This window comes from Coturnix japonica, chromosome 11 (genome assembly GCF_001577835.2).
Source record: "Coturnix japonica isolate 7356 chromosome 11, Coturnix japonica 2.1, whole genome shotgun sequence".
In the NCBI taxonomy this organism is placed as follows: domain Eukaryota; kingdom Metazoa; phylum Chordata; class Aves; order Galliformes; family Phasianidae; genus Coturnix; species Coturnix japonica.
In genome coordinates, this window is record NC_029526.1 from 13,231,755 (window position 1) to 13,248,851 (window position 17,097).

General features: G+C 41.4%; 1 protein-coding gene across 23 annotated transcripts in view; it reads right to left on the minus strand.

The window, feature by feature from the left end:
- Nucleotides 1–17,097, minus strand: part of MAF (MAF bZIP transcription factor) — a 698,813-nt gene that overhangs the window by 409,951 nt on the left and 271,765 nt on the right. For all 23 annotated transcript variants that reach the window (XR_001557781.2, XR_001557767.2, XR_004308685.1 and 20 more), the window contains one exon: nt 14,500–14,617. The gene's annotated coding sequence lies outside the window, so the exon portion shown is untranslated. The remainder of the gene's footprint in view (nt 1–14,499; nt 14,618–17,097) is intronic.

A 17,097-nucleotide genomic window follows, 5' to 3' on the forward strand; every position in this document is an offset into this window, starting at 1 on the left:
TGGATCGTTCAGCGGTATGATGATACCAACTCCTGCTGATACAGACGGGTACTGATTTCACAATATGCAGTTCTGAAAAGTAGATGTGCTTCAGTGAGCTCATATTTGGATCATGTTTTGAAGCAGGCTAAAGAATTCAGACATCCTCAGGTACAGACACATGCAATTTTAGAGTGCTCTTAGCAATGAGTCTCTTCAAACTGAATGAGGTCTGAAATTTGCTTTAGAAAGCTTGACCCATCCCTATTAAAACAAATGAACCAACAAGTGAAGTACACAGCTCATTATGAGTATAAAAATAATTCAAAGCAAGCCCCCCACTGGCTCAGCATAAAGGGACGGCTCCTTGGTTGGTTGCTCAGGGCATAAGTAGGAATGACAGAGATGCAAATTGTATTGGGGGAACAATGATGCAGAGCTGTGTATGTGGGGAGAAGTTTCATCCTTTAACTGCACACAGGGGATCATGCAGACGTCTGTTCAAAGGAAATTAAGCCACGGGCTCTGAACAAAAATGTATCTTCTATGATGGGCAGACAGGGTGCCAACAATTTCTAATGAGCAAAGTTTTATCCAAATGTTCTCTGAATCTTCGTGTATTTTTCACCAAAGTCATTTTACGCAATTAGTACGGGAAATCCAAATAAAGCATTTCGTGATTTCTGCAATTGCCAGAAACACATCAAAAGAAACAGAAGCCTTGATATGATGGCATGAGATTGACACACGGAGGTACCACGTTCTCTTGGTTTTGGGCTCCTCTTGTTAATCTTTCTTCCAGTGTGCAACTCAGTAAGTCACAGCGAAGTTCCAAAACTGTCTTCATTATTACACAAATACAGGTCTAGCTCTATGCTAAATGCCATGGCATTTTTATGACATTGTCTGCAAAAGAAGACAGTGCAAAAACTGCTCAAAGGGATTATGGACACTTCATGTGCCCTGCGCACACTGTAAAGGAATGGCAGGGAGAAGCTCTGAGGCAGCTGTCTGACATCCAAATTCCAGTCATGCTTGTACAACTGAAATAAAAGCATTAGGACACTGCCAATCTCCCTTTCTTTACAGCCCCATACTCCTTTTAATAGAAGTGATGTTCCAGATGATCACTTGTGAATGTCCCTGGAAACATTCACGGACAGACTGGACCTGATGGAGTTGTAGATGTCCCTGTTCACTGCAAGAGAGTTGGACCTGATGGTCTTTAGGCACCCTTTCCAACACAAATGATCCTATCATTCTATTCCATGATTTTAAATGGTGATTCTTTCAAGGACACTCCAGAGGCAATACACAGAAAGAGGGCAAAATCCTTATCCTCCTGAAATCAGTGGGATCTTTGCCCTTGACCCCAAGGAGAATCAGGATTCCTTTCCAAGATACTTTGAAGAAAGGACTGCAGACAGGCTCATTCTGAAGTATTAACTTTTGTATCTTCGGTAGCTGCAGCTGACTTACACCACCTGAGAATCTGACCCTTCAATGTTACAGGGAGCTCAGACTCACCCTGCTGCTCGCTGGCATTGCTACTCACCAGCATGTGCTGTGGTTAACAAGAGAGCTTTAACCCCCAGCACTCTCAATCAACACCTTTCACCAGTGTCGAGTTCACATTCTGTTTTGTTTCTTTAATGGAAGCTCACAGAAGAACAAAACTGATAAACTTCCTCTTGCTCAGGCTGCAGGAGCTCAGGATAATATACAAGTTAAATGAAACATTAGGAGGGATAGAAAGCACTTTAGAAAACATGCACTGCCTCTTTAACATTTCAAATTTTTCTTTTAACATAAAATTACAGCATAATATAAGAAAGGAATCCAGCGAGATGCTTTATCACAATACTTGGGCAACTTTAACTCATCTCAAGTGTTATTATAAGAAATAGAATTTACTGGTATGGACTTATATTCAATAGCACTCCTTCCCTTTTTAATGAAATGTCATTATTCCAATACAAATCCTTTCATTCTGCAACCCGCTCCCCCCTTCGTCTCACTATATTTCATTTCCTGCAGTTACGTGATATTATTGCCTTTTTTTTTTTTTTCCACAGCTATTGATTTAGGTGTATATGGTTATTACAATGCAAAATAAAACAGTTCCCTCATCCATTCTACCTTGTACCGTTGAACATTAACTTAATTTGTCTCAAATCTGCATTTGATTTGGCAAGGAAACCATTTATCTTTATGAAGAAAGCCCTCATAAAGTAGGGACTTCAGGAGATCACTGCTTTAAAAATTTAATAGCCTTGTGTCTTATACACTAGAAAAATGAATTAAACCTTCAAATATTATATGTCTCAATGTAACCTTTTTGCATTTCATACTATGTTTAATTTATTATATCCCAGGAAGAAAAAAAGAAACACCCAAAACAGATAGAGTCTCACTAGATTTAGGGTGGTAGTTGGTTCTCAGTTTTGTTTTGGCTTGGGTTGGGCTTTTTACATTCCAGGACTAAAAGTCTATCAACTTGATATTAGCAGTGGGATGTAGCTGGATGTGGTCAGGCTGGTGGTGGTTGTTCTGATTTTTCTTGATTTGGTTCTCAGAACTGATGAGAATCACTGAGCTCTGAAGCCACCTACAAAGCTGACCTTCCAAGCCATATGTAATGATTTCTGTGGAATGAGCAAAGGATGAGCTTTCATAGTTCTACAGAAATCACCAATCAAAATAATTTATGCACTCTCATTAAATCCAAAATGTTTGGATTGCAATGTAGCGTGTGATAACTTTGGCGTGACTGGTGAAAGAATGAGGTAGGAAGAAGAAACATCCATGACTGCAATGGAAAAGTTCTACTTTAAAGAGACAGTCACTGTATGACTAATCTGATGAGAACTGCTCTAGGTATTTGTGTCCCTTACTTACTGGGAGAAAACAGCATTTCACATTGCCACATGCATGTTCTGAACATCTTTAAAATACTTGTTTTCCTTAATTCAACGCATTCTTCCACTCTGAACAAGAGCTTACAATGAACATTCAAATCTGACCGTGTCCTTACACAAAGCATCCTCCACGCTGCCTTGTATATGTTGGGAAGTTACTCGAGATCTTGAATTGTGAGCACAGGAGGCCTGGCAACAGTGATCCTACAGTTCCTTGTTCTTCTCTCCCATTCATTCTGCACACTTATAAACCCCTTCTGCACCCTTAGGCCAGAACATTCTTAGCCAAAGAAAACATCAGGTTTCCAAGCCTGATTCTTGGGAAGGCCAATGTCACAAATGCAACCCATGGTAACAGTAGACTTACTGCTACTCTAAGGACAGACAGCTTGTATGGCTTGGTCTTGGTGAACATGACATCAAGTTTAACCCCTATTTAGCAAAGCAGAAACACATCAACAGGTCTTCTCAAGCCCAGAACTAGAAGTCGATGAAACTGTGAGCAAAAATCAGAGCACTTATTTAGATGACAAATTATAAATACCTAACCTATAAATACCTAACTTTAGGAGGTTGATCTTAGTAAACTGAGATAAAAGACACAATTTTAGTATATTTTAATATAGTACTCAAAATAATTTCCAATAGAGGTTAGCGCTCTCAATAATGAATAAGTCATAGTCAGAAGATACCTAGAAAGAGCTCCAAGCAGAGTGGCATCAAGAAAGAACCAAAGTACACTTAAGTAGAAGTAAAATCATCTTATAGGACTCCCTTAGGGAAGCCAAGGAAGTGAAGGGAAGGAGGCAATATAAGAGCTAAAATTTGTGAAAGCTGGGAAAGGAGGAAGCTCATAGTGCTCAAATCTAAGATAAACTCACCATCAGGACTACTTCCATCAGCGTGCACCGCCACATTACTGAGCTATATTATTTGGTGCACCTAAGTTTTATTGATTTTACAACCATAAAGTAAGCAACAGACACTAGAAAGGCATTGAATTGGTCTCATTACAAATCTCCCCGCCTGCATCTTAGAACATTCTTAAGCTGCATTTAGCAAGCAACCTGGAAAGAGCTGATATACTGTGTAAACACATTAGAAACATGACTGTATTTGCCTATTTCTTCCCAGTAGGTAAAAAAGGGCTGTTTTCATTGGATGATCTCCAGAAGTGAAATCAGAGCACAGCATTGTGATTAGTCAGCTCATAGCGAATTCCCAGTTTCAGTAAGAATAAGTAACATTCTAATTTAGAGCTGATATTTGACACCGTACGAGAGGGGAGGGGTTTGCTTTCCATTTTCTCCATGGACAACAGCAGTAAACTGCAAAACTCCCTGCTAAAGTGTGTGATCTTTGGAGAATGCTAATTGACCTACTAAAGTTGGCTTATTTTATTCGATGAAATTTGCTTATCACAGGCCTCTAGGTGCTTTACACAAACAATATAAATGAAAATAATGAATAAACCAAATACCTAAGCGACAACGGGGACCACATCAATAGCTATCTGCCCAACAGAATACGGCTCAAAAGAAACTATATTATAGCATCTGATCATCTCCGAAGAGGGAACTTTCCCCCCTTTTGAGGTTTGCTTTATTTCCAAGCACAGGGGGATTTGTTAGTTTGAGGCAGATCAGGTATATCCACCCCTTGCAGACTGCAGAGCACGGCAGTTCTGTGAGTATGAGCACATGCAGAATTGATGCCATCCCGTGGGTGTAGAAAGTGGATATACAGGGAGTGCAGATCCTGATGAGAGCTCCTGCACTGCCAGGACAGAATTCCTTAGTGCGGTGGCTGGGCTGAGCTTATAGCACAAAGCTATGAAGTTCTCAGGCACCCTCCTGTTGATTCCCTACTCTCAGGCAGCACATGGGGCAGGCACACCAGCACAAAAGCTTATCTCTGCTTTTAGGCATTTTCCAAAGTACAGAGATCTTCACAAAAATAATAATAATAATAATAATAATAAAATTCTTTCATCTTTTTTTTGTCTACCTCTTTCTCTTTGCTTTGGTTATTTTCTATTTTGTTGTTATTTCTGTGCATTAGGGATGAAGGGAGCAACTCATAGAAAGGCTCAGCCAGCTCCCATGTTCTCTCTAGGTCAACCAGGTCAGAAAAAAAGCCTCGTGTAGGAACCTGGGTATGATCTGAGAGCACACCTGTCACCTGGTGTGACTCACAGCAACGCTGGAGGGCTACAAATTATGAAGGTGTAAATTTAATATTGAACTAACCAGACGAGGCTGATGCCAGCTAGCTAACAAAACAGAGCTCAGCATGCCTTAATTCACCTGTCTGTCTGGGCAGCTCTGTTGCTCGCTCTGAACTTGCAGGTCTAAGACTGCCAGAGTCTCTGGTTATCTGAAAGCCTGCTGTCCCAGCACTAAAGACCATGCTCTGTATCAGGGTCCTAGAACTGCCTGCCACACACATGTGTCCTGCTGTCACCACTGCCTGCAGTGCGGGGCTCAGGACAGGACAGGAACCTCACCATTTTTACTACATTCACCATTCCCAACAGCTATGCAACTCAGCCAGCTTTAAAGGTATCCACTGATTCTTTGGCCACTGACAGCAAAGCATGCCACAATGCTTTTCTTTACGTATTCCTTCCCACTTAACAGCAGGTATATTGAAAATATATTGAATAGCAGGTATATTGAAAAACACACCTCTTCTTCATGGGTTTAAAAGTCCAGATGGGAAGAAGCCTCATTCAGTCTTTTGCTAACATAATATGAGATACACTTCACAGCTGTAATTTCCTGCAGCATCTAAATGTTTCCTGTTAATATTTTCCATGTTGTTGCTGTTTTTATGAAGATTTAAAAAAAATCAACTTCTAAATATTAACATCTTCAAATGGCAGAATGGAAGAAGCCAACATAATTCTTTGAGACACCACATACAAATCCAGAAACAGATCTGAAGCCAGATTGCTCAGCACTCACTAAATTGTGTCACAGAGGACAGACCAAAACTCCAGTCCAACCTTCTGCTTTTCCTCACCCAGTGCTCAGATGCTGTAATTTGACCTCAGTTCCAGCCAGAAGACAAGCCCCATTTCTGTGCCATAACCTTTATTTTCCCATTTATCCGCACTAATTCTTCTGCTGCCTCCTCCTCACACTGCCGTGGCACATTATAATCACACAGTTGCTTATAATTCTTGGAGGAGAAGCTTGAGCTCCTTTTCTTGGAGAAAAAAAGAAGTTAGTGACTATTAGGACAGCTGCTCCGTGCTCTTTGATTGGAAGTTTTTATCTCAATGGGAGCTTTGAAAGATAGGGAATGTTAAATGCAATTATGCTATAAAGTAGCCAAAAACAAAACTAAAATTAAAAAAAACAACTACATAAAATCCTGGATTTTAGTCCTATGGTGGTTCTTGGCCATACTCACAAATTCCATTTTGTGCCGTAATGAGTGTCATACTGTGAGCAGTTAAAGGATGGGGATGTCTACCAAGACAGAAGAGCAGAACTACTCCAGAAGAGTGCCCAGCATTTGCCAGGAGTTTTTATTGCCCCAAAGAAAACTGGAAAACGCCTTACCCTTGTAGAAAGCAGCAACATACCCAGTAAACAACTTCTGTTATTATGTTGTTCCTTTGTTTGTGCTGCCTGGAAGGCAGAACCAGTTCTGATGGTTGGAGTATTTGTTTGGCTATGCTGGCTGCCCAGCCCAACCACTCAGCAAAAACCACTGGGCTCATTCCTCCTCTGGTGCTTGTAACCCACAGGTGTCAGCCTTCCCCAGTAAGTGAGAACACACTCTCACTACTGACAAGGTCTCACGCATCTCTTTAGTCGCTAGTTGCTCTGACTAGCACTGTCCTCCACATATTAAATCAATTAAACCAATAAGATTGCATATGGACACAAGTGAACCTCAGCATCCATCCCGACGTGGCACTCTTTATCTGTCTGCCTTTTACCACGGGTCTGCAGGTGTTTCTGCCCATCAAATGAACAGCAAAGCATGGGGCCCCTGGCTATTTGCACATTGATCCCTTTGAGTGCCATTACTGTCTTCTCCAGTGTGAGATCACACAACCACGCCTTCCTAGTTCCCTCAATATGTTGATTATTTGGATGCAAATCCACATTTTAAACACACGTGAGCAAGAACCAGAGAGCCCAGAGTCCTTGCAAGTGTCCATGACATGAAAGACTTGCAGTGACTTAAGCTATTTTCCTTGCTGCCACGCTGTCAGATGATTTTCCTGCCATTAACACACGCCTGTAGAGGCCAAACTAATGCTTACCTTTTGGGTGATATGTGAGGAAATAAACACAATTACGAGCAAGATGTAATCACAATTACCTTACTATTAAAGCTGCCGTATGCTCTCATGGTTTAGTTAACAATATATGCAGAGAAGTGGAATTGCTTGATGTTTCCAGAAAAGGGGGAAAGAAGGAAAAAAAAAAAGATAAATATGGCCTCTTTCATTTATATCTGTGAAAACACAACATTTAAATGCAGAATTTGACTTTCCAAATATCACACCAAAAACCTTTTAACAAAAACAGCAGGGAGAGAAAGCTCTTTAAACCATGATATTCCATGAAGGATTATGAAAATAGAGGTCATTGCAAGAAAGAGAATTGCAAATACAACTTGAAAAGCTTCTCACATTTGTAAATACATCGAAGAGAATTTATTCCTCTCTGGTTTTGCTACCAGAGGATATTTACAGGTTCCCAGGGAAAAAGGAAGGGAAAAAAAAGAAAGAGGACATCAAATTTGATATACTCTGTGTGGTGCAACATGCTGATGTGTCATAGAAACACTCAACTGAGCTTCAAAAGAAATGAGTTTTTGAGGCTGGAGTTACACATTTTGGGCCTGATCCTGACAACACGCTGAGTTCCCTGTGAGCCTTCGCCTGCCCTCAGCTCCCGCTGAATTCTGAGACAGCTTTTGATTTCGTTTGGTGCAGAAGTAATGAGACAACACTGCAGCATTGCACAAGAGCCAAACTGCATCTGCTCACAGACCCATCTCACTGGGGCCTGGTTCATTCCTTAATGCTCAGGAGTATAAAACAATAATAATAATGACAGCAATAATAATGCAAGTCTTTGTCCCTGACTCTGTGTGGGGACATTTCTTACCCAACTGGCACAAAAGCCAGGTAGGTGCTTTCACATGTGCTTTGGCTTACCATGGGCCCCCAAGGTTTATTCCTCAGCCTTTGCCTGGCAGGCACTGCTTGCAGCTTTCAGACCTGGCTCAGCGAGGGTTGAGGTGGTAGTTACCCATACAGGAAAACAAGTCCAACCGCTGCTGCTCCATGCAACATGCTGTATGTACGTTTGCCTTTACCAGTCGAGCTGCCCAGCTTCGCTTGAACTTCATGGCTGCAAGGTGATGGCTGAAACTAATGGCAAAGGCTTTAAATGTTTTACTAGAACCAAGATTTCACCTTATGATTTCCCTCTATTAAAGCAAATCAAGCAGAGACACAGCTCAACTTCTCACTGCCCAGACATCTGATACCAATAAGACTTTTTTACTCTGTCCAAAACTGTATTTAAATTGCATTTCTGGCAGGTTTTGAGATGTGTGATAAAGATCTCATGCTATCACATCAGATGTAGTTTCCTTCAGAACTGTTGAACCAGATGTAAAATGTGAGAGACATAAAAAGTAAAATAAAAACCCTGCTCAGAGTAAAGTGTTTCTGGCATGTGGCTATTATAAATGGGAGTTTTAGATGTCTATCTGCACTCCAGCCATTTAAGAGGGTACACAGTACCATAACTCTATTGGAGCTGATTAGTGCCAGCTACTTGTGATCAGTAGGAATTTAAAAACCAAGGGCTGCCAAACACTAACAATTTAAAAACTGTATGCCAGCAATGTGCTGCAACTGAATATTCTGTAGTGCACTTAATTTCAAAGTAGAGCCATATTTAGAACACTGGGGGGAGGAAGCTAATTTATCACGTCCATATTTGCTTTTCAGCACTTCGAACTATGTGTGTGCTGCTTCTTACTGACTAAAAGAACCGGAGGCACAGAGAGAAAGGAATTCTTGCGAGCATGTCAAGCATCAGTACACTTACATAGACAACAGGTAGAGCTGTAAAGTACTTCTCCCTCTGCGTGCACAGAACTGTCTTGTTTGAATCTCAGTTGCAAATGTGTGTAGGTACAGAACAGAGTTACAAATGGAGAAAGGTGAACAAATACTTTGGCAGCAAAGCTGAGTAAAAGCATGGTGATGCTGAGGGAGAAACAGCTGCACCCCCAGCACATTAACAACCCGGCTCTATCCCACACCCCACAGACTGAACAGTGGCTTCCTTGCGTGACATTCAGCACTACCTGAGCAATGGAGGGATTGAACCAACTGTGTGTTCCATACAGAGATGTGCAGTAATTCTCCTGTCACTATTTTTACCTCTTTGCAACCCCTTTTTATTCCAAGGAAATGACTCCTGCTTTATTGTACAGCCAGGCTGAGTCTGTTTCATCACAAGACCACAAAGGCAGGGATTCCCACCTCAAAGGGACTCAGATTTTGCCTCCCCTAGAGAGTGTGTGTCTATTAGCATCCCTGTGCTGCTCAGAACCTTCAGTTTGTTACTGCAGCTTGAGCCATGCTAAAAAGTGAATGTCATTGCATCCAGTGGCCAAACCAAGAGAAAAGAGAAGAAAAAAGCCATGAACCCATTTCCTTCAATCACTGGGAAATGAGAAGAGTTTCTAAGAAAAAGAAATCTGATGAGAGGAAAGTTCTGCCTGGTCCCAGGAGAAAGGCAATGGCTTTGTTGTGAGCAGCACTCTGACACTTGCTGAGATACAGAGATGGGCGCTGCTGCTGATGGCCACAAAGGACTGAATCTGCTGTGAAGAAGGCACCTTCCATCATTCTTGTTCTTAAAAGATCCCCAAGGGACTTCCCTTTCTTTTCTTATTTTTTAACACAAAGGACTTTTATAGTTTATCGAGCCAAAAAGTCTTACTGAATTGAACTGAGTTACAAGCACAGCTAGAGTAATAAAAATGATCCGTAGTCCTTGTAGTTAGTCTGCGTCTACACAGTGTTTTCTGTTAGTACCTAAACCCCTCTTAAGTAAACAATATATTGAAAACTCTATGCTTAGCCAAGCAACTTGTAGGAGTTCAAGGAAGGCAAATGCTAACAGCTCTTTGATAGGCTGGTTTCCTCCAGCCAGGCATGGGGCACAGGAACCAAGAGAGCCCCTGCATGGCTGCAGAGCAAAGAATGTGCTAATTCCTGGCCTTGCTGACTTCTGGCGAGGGCTGTCTGGATCTGTTAACATCAATGCAATTTGTAATTGTTCAAACTGAAGGCATCCTAGTTAAAATGAGCTATTAAAACGTGCACAAGATGAGGCTCAAGGCTTGAAGACATTGTGGTAGAATGGAGAGCAGAGATTTGGGCAAGGGAAGTTAAAGAGGTCTCCGTGTTTCATACGGAGGAGCTAAAATGGGGCCTGCATTCCCAGCTGTGAGGATGCACTGAGATCTGTGACTGTTCCTACCTGGGAGCAATGCACGTCCCATGGAAGGCCAAACCCAGTGTGCTCACAGGGAGCTGCCATCCACCCTGCTATAGCCCAAGGGCCTGAACAGAAGCCGTGGAGATACGAAGCTACTTGTGATGACAAACGCAGAGATTTCTCAATCAGTATTTTAATTTGTGATCCTGCACTGAATTACAGCACCTCACTCATGCACATGCACAATCTCAGATATGGCCAATGCTTCACTAACAGGAAATCCAGGTCTTTGCACTGCAAAGATCACTACAGATTATGTTTGGTAGATGCCCATTGTGAAATTTCACATATTCTTAAAGAAATCCTGTAATTCTAAAAAAAAAACCACCCACCTTGATTCTAATGGTAAGTGACATTTTAGCTCAGTCACAATTACAATCAATGTGATTTACCCTTCGCTTTAGTAGCAGGATATGATCCTTAAGTTCATACAGGGTTAAGTTTGTTACCCTCAGAGATTTCCTAATGACTCTTGTTATCTAAGCCCTCATAATGGTGACTGTGTATTATGTTTTCAGCACACATCCTCAGACATATTAGGACATGAAGTGAACCTGACAGGGAGAAGAATATTTCCTTTCTCCTCTGAAGTGCCCCAGGAGGGCTTTCTGCAGGTGACCTCCTCAGACCCTGGCCCTACATTAGAGTTATTGTCCTGAGAGAAGATTCAGTTAAAACACCCAATTCATTTCATATAGTGCTCCTGAGTTTATTCTTAGTGGCAGCTAACTTGTAAAATTTTATTATGGATTCTTCTTTGGTTTGCTTGATGGAAAACAATTATTCTATCAGCACATCTAAATGCAGCTGTGTGTGTCTCCAATATACCTTCGGGGAGCAAGCAATTTTCTTTCCATTACTATTTTCAGATAAAATGCTAATTCTGGTTAAAAAGAAATTCAAAATATCCATCCTGGGATGATATTATCAATATCTTAATTTAGATTTCACACTTCTGAATGGCTGTGTTCAAGTTGGTCTGCCGGCCTAAAATAAGCCTGGTGGCTTCTGAACACAACCTGTTGAGCAAGTAACGTTATTACTATTACTATTGTTATTATTGCTTTTGTTATTATTATTATTATTATTATAGGAGCATGTTGATTTCTTTTAGAAGGGCAGAGCTCACTGGTTAGGCAACACACAAATGCTTGGTAGGCTTCATTTACACTCAGAATTGTTCCTGCTGTTGACAGACAGAAGACAGTGCCAATGAGTCCTAGCCCAGCAAGGGGAGCTGAAGCGCAGAAAAAATGCACCTTCTGCAGAAACAAAAAGAAATATCTGAAGAAGCAGATCTCTACCAGCTGTACTGGGACAGCCAGCAGCAGAGACCTGTCGTGCTGCGGTGTCCCTGCTTTACCAGCACTGCTACCAAATGCGCTGACGCAGCCGTGCTGCATATGAAGCCAGTCTATCCAGAGGTAACTCAGGATACTGAGTGTAATTGTGGAGGGCAGGTGTACTCCATGTAGCCCCCATGTGGCTCAGGGGGTGTGGGAAGGGCTGTGCTGCCATTTAGAACCAAGCCAATGACAATGACAACAGAGCTAAACCTGTACAATACATTTACATGAATGTTTTGATAGGACTGTAGAGTAAACCTGACTTTGAAATATACCATATACATGCAGTTTCTAGTAGAATTTTCTCTAGCAAAACCATTTGCTATCTACTGAAAAATTCACCGATCCTTGTAGGGCCATTATTCGCATATTTGGTACGTATCAAGTGAAAAATACAGGCCACCAGAAATACTGCACAGTTTCTTCGGTGCTCAACAGTCCAATTACTCTGATGAGGTGGCAGATGCAATCTAGGAAATTAAAGTCAAGCGAGTGCTGCAGAGTTGTATTTAGAATCTGGCTGAAAGCACAAGGACCATTTGAAGCAGCTCTGTGCAAAGCCCGTTCACGGGGAGGAATCTTGTTTCATAGCAAGAACCACGGTGGGGTTAAAGCCTTAAAAAAACCCACAGGCAAACAGGTCTCCTACAAAAGGTATGCAATGTGATTTTAGTTAAGGTTTAGTAGATTTCCTAGGAAATGACCCAGTGTTTTTCATGCTTGCATATGCACTTGAACATCACTTTAGAAGTATGTAGAATTATGCAATACCGTGGATATTAACATGGTAATGAATATTAACATGATAATTAATAATATACTTAAGTGTTTGTCATGCAGCTGAGTGAGCCAAGAATGAACCAAATGTATTGTACCAACTAACCCCCCACAGTTACAAGACAGAAATGAACAGCATTTTGTAATTATACACAGTGACATATTTTCTCATATCTACTGCCAAAAAAAATATCACTTTCTGGAATTAAAAGAGAGAGCAGCAAATAGAAACAGCTATGTCATCAGCAATTGCAAACATGTTTTCAGCTCCAGCTTCTGATAACTATCCAAAGACGTTCTTTTAATTGGTTAAATTGACAACTGTCCAAAAACGCAGGGCTGTGTTCACTCCTAACAAGTCAAACAGAAATCAGAGTGCCAGAGGAGTTTTGCAAGGAGAAGTGAATTAGCAAACCCAAAAGTGGATGGTGCTGCTTGTAAAGGAGCATCTTAGATACTGCAAGACTCTCTTAACTTTGCCCCACAGGGCCTGATAAAGTTGCCCATGAGAGACAGATGACAGACTGACTTAATGTATTTAAAATACAACCTCTTCTCACAGGAACACTAAGAGGATTGCTTAAGACCAGTCTTCTTAACACAGGGGCTCTCCAGCACGCAATAAAACGAGCTGGTGAAATTCAAAGCAACCTTTCAGCTGACAGATTCAGAGAATGAGGTTCCAGAGCTTTGCAACTACAAGACATCTTCGTAGGGCATTACTGTGAGGTGCAGGTGAGATTTCAGTCTGAGATGATGTCTCATATGCCCCAGTAGCTGTGGGAGAAGCAGATGACCCCATGCACAAATGCTCACCTCACTCAGAGGTAAATTGGCTGGTGTAAATGGGATCTACAACATGATCCAAAAGCAGGCAGAGGGAGGCTTGGCCAGATCTCCTCTGCAGCCAAAGAGATATTTCACCAGCCTGATCATGTTTGAACATTAATACTTACTAACAAGCATTACTGCTTGATAACATCACAGGCAAGCAGGAAAGCAAGGTCTCTGCTATAAAGTTTCTTATAGGGAGAAATTTTGTCTTTCAAGTAACAAACTCTACCCATAGTAAATACTGAAGCCAGAAGACCATAAATAGTACTCCTGGAGGACACTGAATACTTTCAGTATGCAGAATGTAGGCAACCCAGAAGCCCAAAATACCTACATATCATACATGACATACAGGTAATAAAAACAAAAATAAAAAAGTCAGTGTTAATAGTTTTAATGCAAATAAATTCCAGTCAGAACTGACCTATGTGAGTGGTCAGCAAAAATAAGCATGTTTATTCACCTGCTTGAACAACCAGGTATTAAAAGCCCATATGATCTAAAAATTTCTGTGCACACATCACATATATCTTACATCTCGTACCAATATTGTGCCATTTGCTACTAAAGGTTGTGGGTGTAGTAAGTTGTAAGTAACTTTACAATTCCTAATCTTTAAATTCAAAGACACTGTCATGTTCTTGCTCCTTGAAATCAGCATTTCTCCCTATGATTAGCTGCCTCCTGTCTCCTTGTGGTGATTAAACTATTAAAAACACTAAGAGAATGCTGAACGAAGCTTTTGTGGCCCAAGACCTACCATAGAGATAGGTTTGTGTACATCTTAAAGTATGTGCCAATATGTATTTGGACAGTTGTTAAAAACATGTACAATTTTTCCCAAGCACTACAGCTCCTTCTAAACAGTATAGTTTAATGGCATAATGCAATATTTAAAGATTTTTAACAGCCTGTTTTATTTACGGTTATTTACTCAGCAGAGTCTATCAATCCTTCACAACCTTTGTGGGCAGTTGTGCAACCTAAGTGAGCATTTGCACAGCTTTAAAGAACCTTTTTGCAGTGGATGGATTTGCAGAAATCATTAAAATCAAACACTGCACTCAAAAAAAAAAGCAAGGACTGAGTTACCTGGGGAGAGCTACGGTGGTACTGCTACATCCACAGGGGACGATTCTGCCTTCAGGATGCCAGTGTGAATCCAAAGCTTGTCCACTAAATCAGTGCTCTTACACTGGATTTTTCTGTCCTGAAAGGAGAGGAGGAGGAGGAAGTAAGATTTCCATCAATTCAATGTAAGATATTGTACCAGCAAGCCTTTAGCAAAGGAACCATTACAATTATTTGCTTTAACTGGCATCTTCCATGTCACACTTGACTTGAAATCTACTTTCTCAAGTTTTATGACATGTGCAATTCAAGTGCAGTGATACAACCAGTAAAGAAAGAATCCAACAAGTTGCACCCAACAAGCTACTTAAACATAAATGATTTTGGGGTATGTTTCCCACTGAGCAGATCAGTCACAAAGACTTAGTTCCTGCTTCAGGACTGGGTATTTCACTCCTGTGTTGGAAGTACTTGGGTCATCTCATAATAGCGCACCTCCTTTCTTCCTCTGTGAACTCCTCTGCAATTTATTTTTAAGGTAGAATGGTTGAAAAGAGTTCTCTGAAAATGGTTATGATTTTTGTTTGTTTGCATTGTTACTGCTGTGAAGCAAAGATCTTTACATGCTCAGACTTCTTGTGTAGATCCTACTACAATAGTATCCCAGATAATATTGCATTACTAACAAAACTGGAAAATATTCAGAGCACTTAAGAGATTTGCGGAGACTCAGACTGAAGAGCGTAATCCTGCCCATGGTGAGACAGACCCCTACGCTGAACAGGGACCCATTACCACAGCCCTGTCAGCGTGGCAAGGATGAGCAGTGCTGTCATGGCCCCCAGAGCCTGAGCTCACAGCAGGACCTCTCTATCTCACGACATCTCTCCAGCAGGGCAGAGCACGGTGCACACCCTCTTATATCACTCTGCTCTGCAACAGTGGGAAGGTGAGGACATGACAGAGAAGAAGCAACCCTTCCTCCTTACTTCAAAAGACACCGTGGTGCCACTAATAATTCTTCCAACTTAAGTAACAGCCAGCTTTATAAACAGTAATTAAAGATGCCTTCTGGTGTACCTGCAAAGGAAACACTGTTTTTATTCTCCACAAGGACCACATTTTCTTAAGTGACTTTTCATTAAAGAAGTCAACCTTGAGCACAAAAGACTTAATTGTCTGAGGGACAAGCAGTTACAGGTCGTGTTGTATAACCTCTAACAATGCCTCCTAACATCAGCTAAAAGCTAAAGCCTGAGATTTCAAATGGAAAACCCCACAGTCTTTCATCTCCAACCTTCTGCATGCTGCTAATCAGCAATATTGAAAGGGAGGAAGGACTCACAGAGCAAAGCAGTGTGAGATCTGTTCATTATTTTTACAAAAACCTCGCTTAGTCCTCTGACATTTATTGGAGTAAACATACCGGGGGATGAATTAAACCAGCATTCACAAGTTCACTAAGTGGGCTGTTCATCTGCCCGTACTTCTCTTTTAATTTTCAATCTTCGAACTGCTCGGGGCTCTCAGCACTCACTATTGACTCTCCAAAAATTAAGCCTTCTCTAAGTGCTTGCTAGGACTGAAAACTGGTGCCAGTTACAGCCCTGCCCGCTCGGAAGGCCCAGCCTGGGTGAGCTCAGAGACGCAAAGTCACTGCTCTGCCTAATTACAAACCCGAGGCAGATTAACCTTTGATGACTAAATTAATCTTCTAAATAAAATGAATATGCATCAGCCTGCAAATTAGGATTAAATGCTTAGCAGAATCTTTATGCGATCAAGCAGGTTTTGTGGTGCAGATGTTAACCATTAACGTGAAGCAATAAAATCATTCTTTTTTCTTATAATAACACCTAACAATTCTGAAGACACCTTTCATCTGAGAATCTCAAAGGGTTTCATAAACATAATTAATTAACCCTCTCAGCATTTAAGACAAGAGCATAATAACATCCTCATTCAACAGCTGAAGAAACAGAGGCACGGAACAGTCCTGGACCACGTGCACTGGATGGTGTATAATGGGGATGTTGGGTGCTTTGATGAACTGATGAGGTTCACACTGGCTGCTTCTCTCACGTAGCCTTCCTGCAGCACTGCAGGGTGGTTTCTGACCAGCACAGCCTCACTGACCTGCCCAGCAATCTTGTCCCCAGCTCACCACTGGAAGACAGCTCATGTTTTAAATTGGGTTCTGGGCCCTTGGCATGCCTGTTCCTTGCACGTAGCAGTAACAGCAGTTCAACCACAGGAAGATGCAGGTTACAGAAATAACACTTATTTTTGACTGCTGGTGGAGCAGTTGCCTGTAAGGGAGTTCCTACATCTACATGGAGCAAAAGGTTACATGGGAGCAGGAGGGGCAGAACATGTAGGGTTGAAACTAGTGATCTTTGAGGTCCTTTCCAACCTAGGCCACTCCATATGATTCCATGATTCTCTCTTTTCTCCTGGAAGATCAGATACTTGCAGGGAAGCAAGGAAATCTTCCACTGAGGTCTTCCGGAACCCCTTCCTCCAATGGGATATAAAACCCATTTCCAAGTGTTTTCCAACAAGGAATTTATATAAAGACATACATCATGATTTTTCACCCTTACTTCCCTGATTTTAACC